The sequence below is a fragment of the Homarus americanus genome, unplaced genomic scaffold (assembly GCF_018991925.1).
Source record: "Homarus americanus isolate GMGI-L3 unplaced genomic scaffold, GMGI_Hamer_2.0 scaffold53141, whole genome shotgun sequence".
Classification (NCBI taxonomy): Eukaryota; Metazoa; Arthropoda; class Malacostraca; order Decapoda; family Nephropidae; genus Homarus; species Homarus americanus.
In genome coordinates this window covers 7501-17406 of record NW_024753376.1, presented here as the reverse complement: position 1 = coordinate 17406, position 9906 = coordinate 7501, and the positions used below count along the sequence as shown (strand labels likewise).

The 9906-nt window shown below is 52.5% G+C and overlaps 1 non-coding gene across 1 annotated transcript in view; it reads left to right on the top strand.

Moving 5' to 3' along the window:
• Positions 1-8272: 8272 nt before the first annotated feature.
• Positions 8273-9906, top strand: part of LOC121855343 — a 4348-nt gene continuing 2714 nt past the window's right edge. The window contains exon 1 of the ribosomal RNA XR_006086775.1: positions 8273-9906. This exon is cut by the window's right edge and continues 2714 nt beyond it. This is a non-coding gene — a ribosomal RNA (large subunit ribosomal RNA).

Here is a 9906-nt window from a genome sequence, read left to right as displayed (position 1 = left end):
AACTTGCACACCCGAATCGGAGACCGTCAAAGTCAATCGGGGGTCGATTTAATAGCATACTACAGAAACTTGCACACCCGAATGGGAGACCGTCAAAGTCAATCGGGGGTCGATTTGATAGCATACTACAGAAACTTGCACACCCGAATGGGAGACAGTCAAAGTCAATCGGGGGTCGATTTAATAGCATACTACAGAAACTTGCACACCCGAATGGGAGACAGTCAAAGTCAATCGGGGGTCGATTTAATAGCATACTACAGAAACTTGCACACCCGAATGGGAGACCGTCAAAGTCAATCGGGAGTCGATTTAATAGCATACTACAGAAACTTGCACACCCGAATGGGAGACCGTCAAAGTCAATCGGGGATCGATTTGATAGCATACCACAGAAACTTGCACACCCGAATGGGAGACCGTCAAAGTCAATCGGGGGTCGATTTAATAGCATACTACAGAAACTTGCACACCCGAATGGGAGACCGTCAAAGTCAATCGGGGGTCGATTTGATAGCATACTACAGAAACTTGCACACCCGAATGGAAGACAGTGAAAGTCAATCGGGGGTCGATTTAATAGCATACTACAGAAACTTGCACACCCGAATGGGAGACAGTCAAAGTCAATCGGGGGTCGATTTAATAGCATACTACAAAAACTTGCACACCCGAATGGGAGACCGTCAAAGTCAATTGGGGGTCGATTTAAGAGCATACTACAGAAACTTGCAGTAATAATCTTAATGGGGAGATCACAAAGTCAATCGGGGTCGATTTGATAGCATACTACAGAAACTTGCACACCTGAATGGGAGACCGTCAAAGTCAATCGGGGTCGATGAATAGCATACTACAGAAACTTGGGTATTGAACTCGGTCGGGAGCCAGTCAAAGTCAATCAAAGGTCGATTTAATAGCATACTACAGAAACTTGCACACCCGAATGGGAGAGTAGTCAAAGTCAATCGGGGGTCAGATTGAATAGCATACTACAGAAACTTGCACACCCGAATGGGAGACCGTCAAAGTCAATCGGGGGTCGATTTAATAGCATACTACAGAAACTTGCACACCCGAATGGGAGACCGTCAAAGTCAATCGGGGTCGATTTGATAGCATACTACAGAAACTTGCACACCCGAATGGGAGACAGTCAAAGTCAATCGGGGGTCGATTTAATAGCATACTACAGAAACTTGCACACCCGAATGGGAGACCGTCAAAGTCAATCGGGGGTCCAGCATACTTTACAAAATGATCCGAGAATCTGCACACACCGAGTGGGAGACGGTGATGAAAACGTCCGCCCTTATATGTTCGATTGCACTATTTCACTATATTAAGGGGAGAGGGTGCCTTCGCACACATATTCGGTGTGAAATATCTTCCGCCCCCTAGCGGAGCGCTTCGGCGCCTCTGCGAAGCAAAGCGCGGCATTCAAAAATAACAACCAAAATTGCCGTCGCTTTCCCTTCCCTGCCCTGCAATGGCTGGAGCAGCAGCAGAAGGAGAGAGAGAGAAAATAGTCTCATGGGGTCAGAGGAATGGCAGTGGAGCGCGATCTATGAATTTCACTAGCCAGGTCTGTCTCCCAATTGAACATTATTACTCTCTCGGCGCACACGTCGCCACCACGGTTTCCGCGACAGCAGCAGCATCATGATGTTGCGTCTATTGTAAGTCCGGAACCGGGTTATTCGGCTGTTCGCGAACAGTCGGCTTTTAACCTTGCCTAACAAACGATCAAACAACTTCCACTCTCGAGGTGCGGTACGGTGACTGTCCTATCGTCCGCTCTTGTATGCTGGATTGCACTATTTCACCATATTAAGGGGAGAGGGTGCCTTCCACACACCTATTCGGTGTGGAATATCTTCCGCCCCCCAGCGGAGCGCTTCGGCGCCTCTGCGAAGCAAAGCGCGGCATTCAAAAACAACAACCAAAGTTGCCTTCGCTTTCCCTTCCCTGCTCTGCAATGGCTGGAGCAGCAAAAGGAGAGAAAATAGTCTCATGGCGTCAGAGGAATGGCAGTGGAGCGGGTTCTATGAATTTCACTAGCCAGGTCTGTCTCCCAATTGAGCATTATTACTCTGTCGGCGCCACCACGGTTTCCGTGACAGCAGCAGCATCATGATGTTGCGTCTATTGTAAGTCCGGAACCGGGTTATTCGGCTGTTCGCGAACAGTCAGGTTTTAACCTTGCCTAACAAACGATCAAACAACTTCCACTCTCGAGGTGCGGTACGGTGACTGTCCTATCGTCCAGTCTTGTATGCTGGATTGCACTATTTCACTATATTAAGGGGAGAGGGTGCCTTCACACACCTATTCGGTGTGGAATATCTTCCGCCCCCCAGCGGGGCGCCTCTGCGAACCAAAGCGCGGCATTCAAAAACAACAACCAAAGTTGCCGTCGCTTTCCCTTCCCTGCCCTGCAGTGGCTGGAGCAGCAGAAGGAGAGAGAGAGAGAGAGAGAGAAAATAGTCTCATGGGGTCAGAGGAATGGCAGTGGAGCGGGTTCTATGAATTTCACTAGCCAGGTCTGTCTCCCAATTGAGCATTATTACTCTCTCGGCGCCACCACGGTTTCCATGACAGCAGCAGCAGCATCATGATGATGTTGCGTCTATTGTAAGTCCGGAACCGGGTTATTCGGCTGTTCGCGAACAGTCAGGTTTTAACCTTGCCTAACAAACGATCAAACAACTTCCACTCTCGAGGTGCGGTACGGTGACTGTCCTATCGTCCGCTCTTGTATGCTGGATCGCACTATTTCACTATATTAAGGGGAGAGGGTGCCTTCACACACATATTCGATGTGAAATATCTTCCGCCCCCCAGCGGAGCGCTTCGGCGCCTCTGCGAAGCAAAACGCGGCATTCAAAAACAACAACCAAAATTGCCGTCGATTTCCTCTCCCTGCCCTGCAATGGCTGGAGCAGAAGGAGAGCGAGAGAGAGAATAGTCTCATTGGGTCAGAGGAATGGCGAGTAGGCTCGCGATCTATCAATTACACTAGCCAGGTCGCTCTCCCTATTGAACATTATTACTCTCTCACGTCGCCACTGCGGTTTCTGCGACAGCAGCAGCAGCATCATGATGATGATGATGATGTTGCATCCACCAATTAGTCCGGAACCGGGTTATTCGGCTGTCTGCGAACAGTCCGGTTTTAACCTTACCCAACATCCACTCTCGAGGTGCGGTACGGTGAATGTCCTATCGTCCGACCTTGTATGCTGGATTGCACTATTTCACTATATTAAGGGGAGAGGGTGCCTTCACACACATATTCGGTGTGAAATATCTTCCGCCCCCCAGCGGAGCGCTTCGGCGCCTCTGCGAAGCAAAGCGCGGCATTCAAAAACAACAACCAAAATTGCCGTCGCTTCCCTGCCCTGCAATGGCTGGAGCAGAGAGAGAGAGAGAGATTTTAGTCTCATTGGATCAGAGGAATGGCAGTGGAGCGGGCTTATGGCGAGTAGGCTCGCGCTCTATCAATTACACTTGCCAGGTCTCTCTTCCGTTTGGACATTATTTACTCCGTCTCTCTCTCTCGGCGCACACGTCGCCACCCTACTAGTTTCCGTCACAGCATATGCTGCGGCCTTTCAGTCCGGAACGGGGCTCCCCTTCGCCTTGCTGTCTGCCCAACTTAGCGGACTTGCGTTGGCTGATCACCCGTCTTCGCGTCTGTGCCGGCCTTCAATGCAGCGCCCAACCGTCTCTTGACCGAGATTCATTGCACTATTCCACGCGCAAACGGCTACCCTAAATGTGCATAGACAACGCTCATGGTTCAACACGACCAGGGCGCAGTCTGGGAGCCGAGTATACTAAAAAGAGAGTTTAGCAGCCAAAACTCGTCAAAGCACACGTTGGGTTACCCCATCACCTAACAACGATGATGGCGGTTCCCACCCGTGAAATACACAACCTAACCAATATTGGGCGACGATGGCGCTCATGAGCCCACGTCCCCACAAACAGTGAGAAAGAAAGAGAGAGAGGAGGAGATTGGCCAACGTGCGGTCCCTCGCCCAATGTCTTGTGCCTCGCTGGGGCAAAGAGAAGAGAAGAGAAGAGGAGCGGATAAGGGAGGAGATTGGCCAACGTGCGGTCCCTCGCCCAATGTCGGCTGCCTCGCTGGAGCTGGGTAAAGAGGAGAGGAGCGGATAAGGGAGGAGATTGGCACACACGGTGGCGCTGCCGGCGCCGAGGATAGCAAGAGAAGGTGCAGTTTGATCTGATCATCTGGTTTGCTATTTCTCTAAGGCCAACGTGCGGTCCCTCGCCCAATGTCGGCTGCCTCGCTGGGGCAAAGAGGAGAGGATAAGGGAGGAGATTGGCACACACGGTGGCGCTGCCGGCGCCGAGGATAGCGAGAGAAGGTGCAGTTTGATCTGATCATCTGGTTTGCTATTTCTCTAAGGCCAACGTGCGGTCCCTCGCCCAATGTCTTCTGCCTCGCTGGGGCAAAGAGAAGAGGAGCGGATAAGGGAGGAGATTCGCCAACGTGCGGTCCCTCGCCCAATGTCGGCTGCCTCGCTGGAGCTGGGGCAAAGAGGAGCGGATAAGGGAGGAGATTGGCACACACGGTGGCGCTGCCGGCGCCGAGGATAGCAAGAGAAGGTGCAGTTAGATCTGATCATCTGTTTTGCTATTTCTCTAAGGCCAACGTGCGGTCCCTCGCCCAATGTCTTCTGCCTCTCTCTCAATCTCACTATTTTGGCCGCCGTGATAGGCGCCGCCAACAGCAGCAGCTACCTGGTTGATCCTGCCAGTAGTCATATGCTTGTCTCAAAGATTAAGCCATGCATGTGTAAGTACAAGCCGATTTAAGGCGAAACCGCGAATGGCTCATTAAATCAGCTATGTTTCATTGGATCTGTAAACCCACTTACTTGGATAACTGTGGCAATTCTAGAGCTAATACATGCAATTGGTCTCTGACCGCAAGGGAAGAGCGCTTTTATTAGTTCAAAACTGGTCGGGCCCCGGTCCGTAACCCACCTGTGGTGAATCTGAATAACTTCGGGCTGAGCGCACGGTCTCCGCACTGGCGCCGCTTCTTTCAAGTGTCTGCCTTATCAGCTTTCGATTGCAGGTTATGCGCCTACAATGGCTATAACGGGTAACGGGGAATCAGGGTTCGATTCCGGAGAGGGAGCCTGAGAAACGGCTACCACATCTAAGGAAGGCAGCAGGCACGCAAATTACCCACTCCCCGGCACGGGGAGGTAGTGACGAAAAATAACGATGAGTCTTCATCCGGAGGCCTCGTAATCGAATGAGTACACTTTTTAAATCCTTTAACGAGTATCCATTGAGGGCAAGTCTGGTGCCAGCAGCTGCGGTAATTCCAGCTCCAATAGCGATATATTAAAGTTGTTGCGTTAAAAGTCAGGAGGTTGATCCCTCAGTTCCGACTGACGGGTGCACCTCGGTGTTTACTGTCACGCCTCCTAACAGTCATTTCAATGCTCGGTGAAATGATGCTCTTTGTCGAGTGTCCCGAGTGGCCGGAAGGAGTTTTACTTTTGAAAAATTAGAGCGCCAGAGCAGGCTATTTGAATGGCCCGAATGGTGATGCATGGAATAATGGAAATAGACCTCGGTTCTATTTTTGTTGGTTTTCGGAACCAGAGGTAATGACCAATCGGAACAGGCGGGTATTCGTGATTGCGACGCTAGAGGTGAAATTTTGGACCGTCGCAAGACGAACTGATTGCGAAAGCATTTGCTGGCCATTAATCAAGAACGAAAGTTAGAGGTTCGGCACATCAGATACCGCAGTTCTAACCATAAACGATGCCAACTAGCGATCCGCCGGCGTTATTCCCATGACCCGGCGGGCAGCTTCCGGGAAACCAAAGTCTTTGGGTTCCGGGGAAGTATGGTTGCAAAGCTGAAACTTAAAGGAATTGACGGAAGGGCACCACCAGGAGTGGAGCCTGCGGCTTAATTTGACTCAACACGGGAAACCTCACCAGGCCCAGACACCGGAAGGATTGACAGATTGAGAGCTCTTTCTCGATTCGGTGGGTGGTGGTGCATGGCCGTTCTTAGTTGGTGGAGCGATTTGTCTGGTTAATTCCGATAACGAACGAGACTCTGGCCTACTAAGTAGTCGACGGATCTCCAGAAAATGGTGTCCAGTTCGCAACTTCTTAGAGGGATAAGCGGCAATTCTAGCCGCACGAGATTGAGCAATAACAGGTCTGTGATGCCCTTAGATGTTCTCCTGGGTCGTGACGCGCTTACACTGAAGGGATCAACGAAGTTTTCCTCCGAGAGGAGCGGGTAACCCGCTCAAAGCCTTCTTGATAGGGATTGGGGCTTGCAATTGTTTCCCATGAACGAGGAATTCCCAGTAAGTGCAAGTCATCAGCTTGCGCTGACTACGTCCCTGCCCTTTGTACACACCGCCCGTCGCTACTACCGATTGAATGATTTAGTGAGGCCTTCGGACTGGCGCTCTTGGATTGTCGGCCCCGTTGCCCGCGAGGGGTTTCTGGGGTCGTCGCCTCGAGCTGACGGAAAGATGTCCAAACTTGATCATTTAGAGGAAGTAAAAGTCGTAACAAGGTTTCCGTAGGTGAACCTGCGGAAGGATCATTAACAGAGAAAGAGAACGGGGCGCTCTTAAAACTACTACTACTACTCTCCTGATTTGGGCGGTCTCGGGCTCTGCTCTGGCAACTCCAGCAGCGAAAGAGGACAATCCCGGCCCCCGCACCAAAAATAGGTACCACCACGCTGTAGGTGGACCACACTCGGGCGAGAGCGCGAAGACCGGAGGAGGAGGACGGACGGGGCTTTGGACGGCTGCCCGTCCGTTCCTTACTACCGGCGAATAAGCCTCTTGACCCAAAAAGAGTGAAATTCAAGTGTCAAAACAACAAATAAGCCGTCTGCCAAACCCAAACCACAAATCCTGGGCCAGTGTCTGTCAAACCTTTCATTGAGACTTACCTGTGATGGTTAGCCTAAAGACCAAATGGCAAATACACAACTCTTAACGGGGATCACTCGGCTCGTGGGTCGATGAAGACCGCAGCAAACCGAGTGTGTCGGTATGAATCGCAAGAATACCAGATACATCGACAAGTTGAACGCATATTGCGCGGCGGCAGCCATATGAGCTTGTCGCCGCCAATTTTCACGAGGGTCGGAAATATATTATCCATCGTTGCTGCGAAGTTCGGTGCCTGCTGACTGTCTCTATTAACGAAAGTCCCCTGAACCGAAGCTCGCTTTGTTTAATCGTCAAGGCTGGCGCGAGGCGTGCCCTTAAAAACAAGCAAGCCTATCACCAGCAAGTCCATGGACTTGGCGCACCCACATTCAACCACAACAAAGCGACAGTTGTCGCCCTCGCAAATAACTGGAGGCGGCGCTCTTTTGCCTGCTGTCCACAGAGACACGAATGGCCGTCGGCCGCTCATGGCTGATGCTGCACATGTTCTAAGAGGCACTCCATCCCACGAAGAGGAAACGAAACCGGGTCGGATATCTTTTAAGTAAGCCCCGCCGGAATTTCGTCTATCACCTCGAAAAGAGTGCTTGGCATGCATTGCAGTGGAACCTAAATTGATGAGTGCGCCTGGGCCCGCAGTCTACCATGTAGTGGTGCAGGCAGAGATGAGAATGCTTGGGTGACGCCGTGCTCTTCCTCACGCGCTCCTCCACCCTCTCCCACGGTCAGACGCGGTGTGGGCGTTCTCTTTGAGAGTTCGCCACGAGTCCACGTCTATCTCATGACTCGGAGGGAGGCAGGGGGAGTTATCTCTAAATGCGTTAAAGACGGTGTTGCGCCTCATAACGGCGCTCGCTGGGATAGAGCACTAGTTCTGCAGCCGGAAAGGCCGCTCACGCCAATTAATACTGCGACTCTCGCTCTCTTTCTCCAGATAAACAAGTGCCACTGCTGTGGCATGCGGGAACGGGGAAAGAGGTCAAAGTTTAAGCGGCAAAGGTGCGGCCGAGTAAGGGCGGAACACGAGCGTATATGCATTAAAACTGTGTGTGTATATGACTCTGCGAGAGATGTTCTGCTGGAACACTTTTCCTATTGGCTATTTACCACTCAATGAGAAGGAACGGAGTCAGGGGTGGGAGTGCCGGCGCCATGGCCGCTGGTACCCCCGCGACAAGCCCCTCAAACCTTCCTGCCTGGTAATGTCGGTGGTGAAGAAAGTCGGTGGCAGAGCGTCTTCCGCTTCGTGGTTGGGGAACTTGTTCCCCCTAAGGATGATGAGACCACGATCGACCTCGTAGTAGGAGAGAGCTACCCGCCAAATTTAAGCATATTAATAAGCGGAGGAAAAGAAACCAACAGGGATTCCTTTAGTAAGGGCGACTGAACCGGGAAAAGCCCAGCGCATAACCTCGATGTCTTCGGGCACGAGGGGTGTTGCGTTTCAGAGGGTCCAGCACGCCGTCCCATACCGTCTAAGTCAAGCTTGAAAGCGGCCACTGCCCATGGAGGGTGACAGGCCCGTATGGCGGCGCCCGTGAGGGTACAGATGGGACGGTCGGAAAGGGCCTCTCTGTAGAGTCGGGTTGCTTGAAAGTGCAGCCCAAAGCAGGTGGTAAACTCCATCTAAGGCTAAATATGACCACGAGACCGATAGCGAACAAGTACCGTGAGGGAAAGTTGAAAGAACTTTGAAGAGAGAGTTCAAGAGTACGTGAAACCGTTAAGAGCCAAACGGGTGGAAACTCGAAGGTCGAACTGAGGGGATTCAGCTCGTCGGCTGTCGGCTGGGTGGGGTGTTGTAATTGAGCGACCCAAAAATGTTTGGGCGCGCCCCCACTCACGCTGGCGTCGGCGGGCGTATTTCGCCTCGTAGTAGGTCACCGCGACCCGTTGCCGGGGACGTCGAAGGCCCGGTCGGACTGGTACCTCGCCGCCGACTCTCTCAGCTCGTCTGGGGGGGAGACCCGCGCGACGGGGGGAAACCTATACCGGTGTCCTGATAATGGCGACGCAGCGTCGTCGAGAAAGAGCTTTACGCCGCTTCGCGGCGCGTTTTGCTCGCTGTGTGCAAAAGGTCGCATCCACCTGGACCCGCCTGGAAACACGGACCAAGGAGTCTAACATGTGCAAGTCAATGGGCTCACTAAACCCAAAGGCGAAATGAAGTGACGGGCTCAGCAGCTGTAACAGGCTCTCCGGTGCGTCTTGGGCCGATCCCTGACCGGGCTGCTCAAGGCTCGCCCCACGCCGCTGGCTGGCGCGGGGAGATACTTTCCGTCTCTGGACGTTGCGCGGTGGTGGAGGTCGTCAGGGCGATGGTCGAAGTTTAATTTCCCTCATGGGAGGGGGGGCGAGGCCCGGACTTGCCAAGACGCCGCGGTGCTGTCCGTCCCCGGAAGCGGGCCGTCGGTAAACGGCGGAGGCGCACCGGGGCAGGCTCGCGGGCAGTCGGCAAGTACCATGAGCATATATGTTGGGACCCGAAAGATGGTGAACTATGCCTGGCCAGGATGAAGCCAGAGGAAACTCTGGTGGAGGTCCGTAGCGATTCTGACGTGCAAATCGATCGCCGGAGCTGGGTATAGGGGCGAAAGACTAATCGAATCATCTAGTAGCTGGTTCCCTCCGAAGTTTCCCTCAGGATAGCTGGAACTCGCAGGGTGAATTTCATCCGGTAAAGCGAATGATTAGAGGTCTTGGGGACGAAACGTCCTCAACCTATTCTCAAACTTTAAATGGGTGAGATGCCGAGCTTGCTTGTAGGGATGAAGCTCCGGCGACTAATCTGAGTATCTAGTGGGCCACTTTTGGTAAGCAGAACTGGCGCTGTGGGATGAACCAAACGTCGAGTTAAGGGGCCTAAATGAATGCTCATTCAGATCCCATTGAAAGGCGTTGGTTGCTATAGACAGCAGGACGGT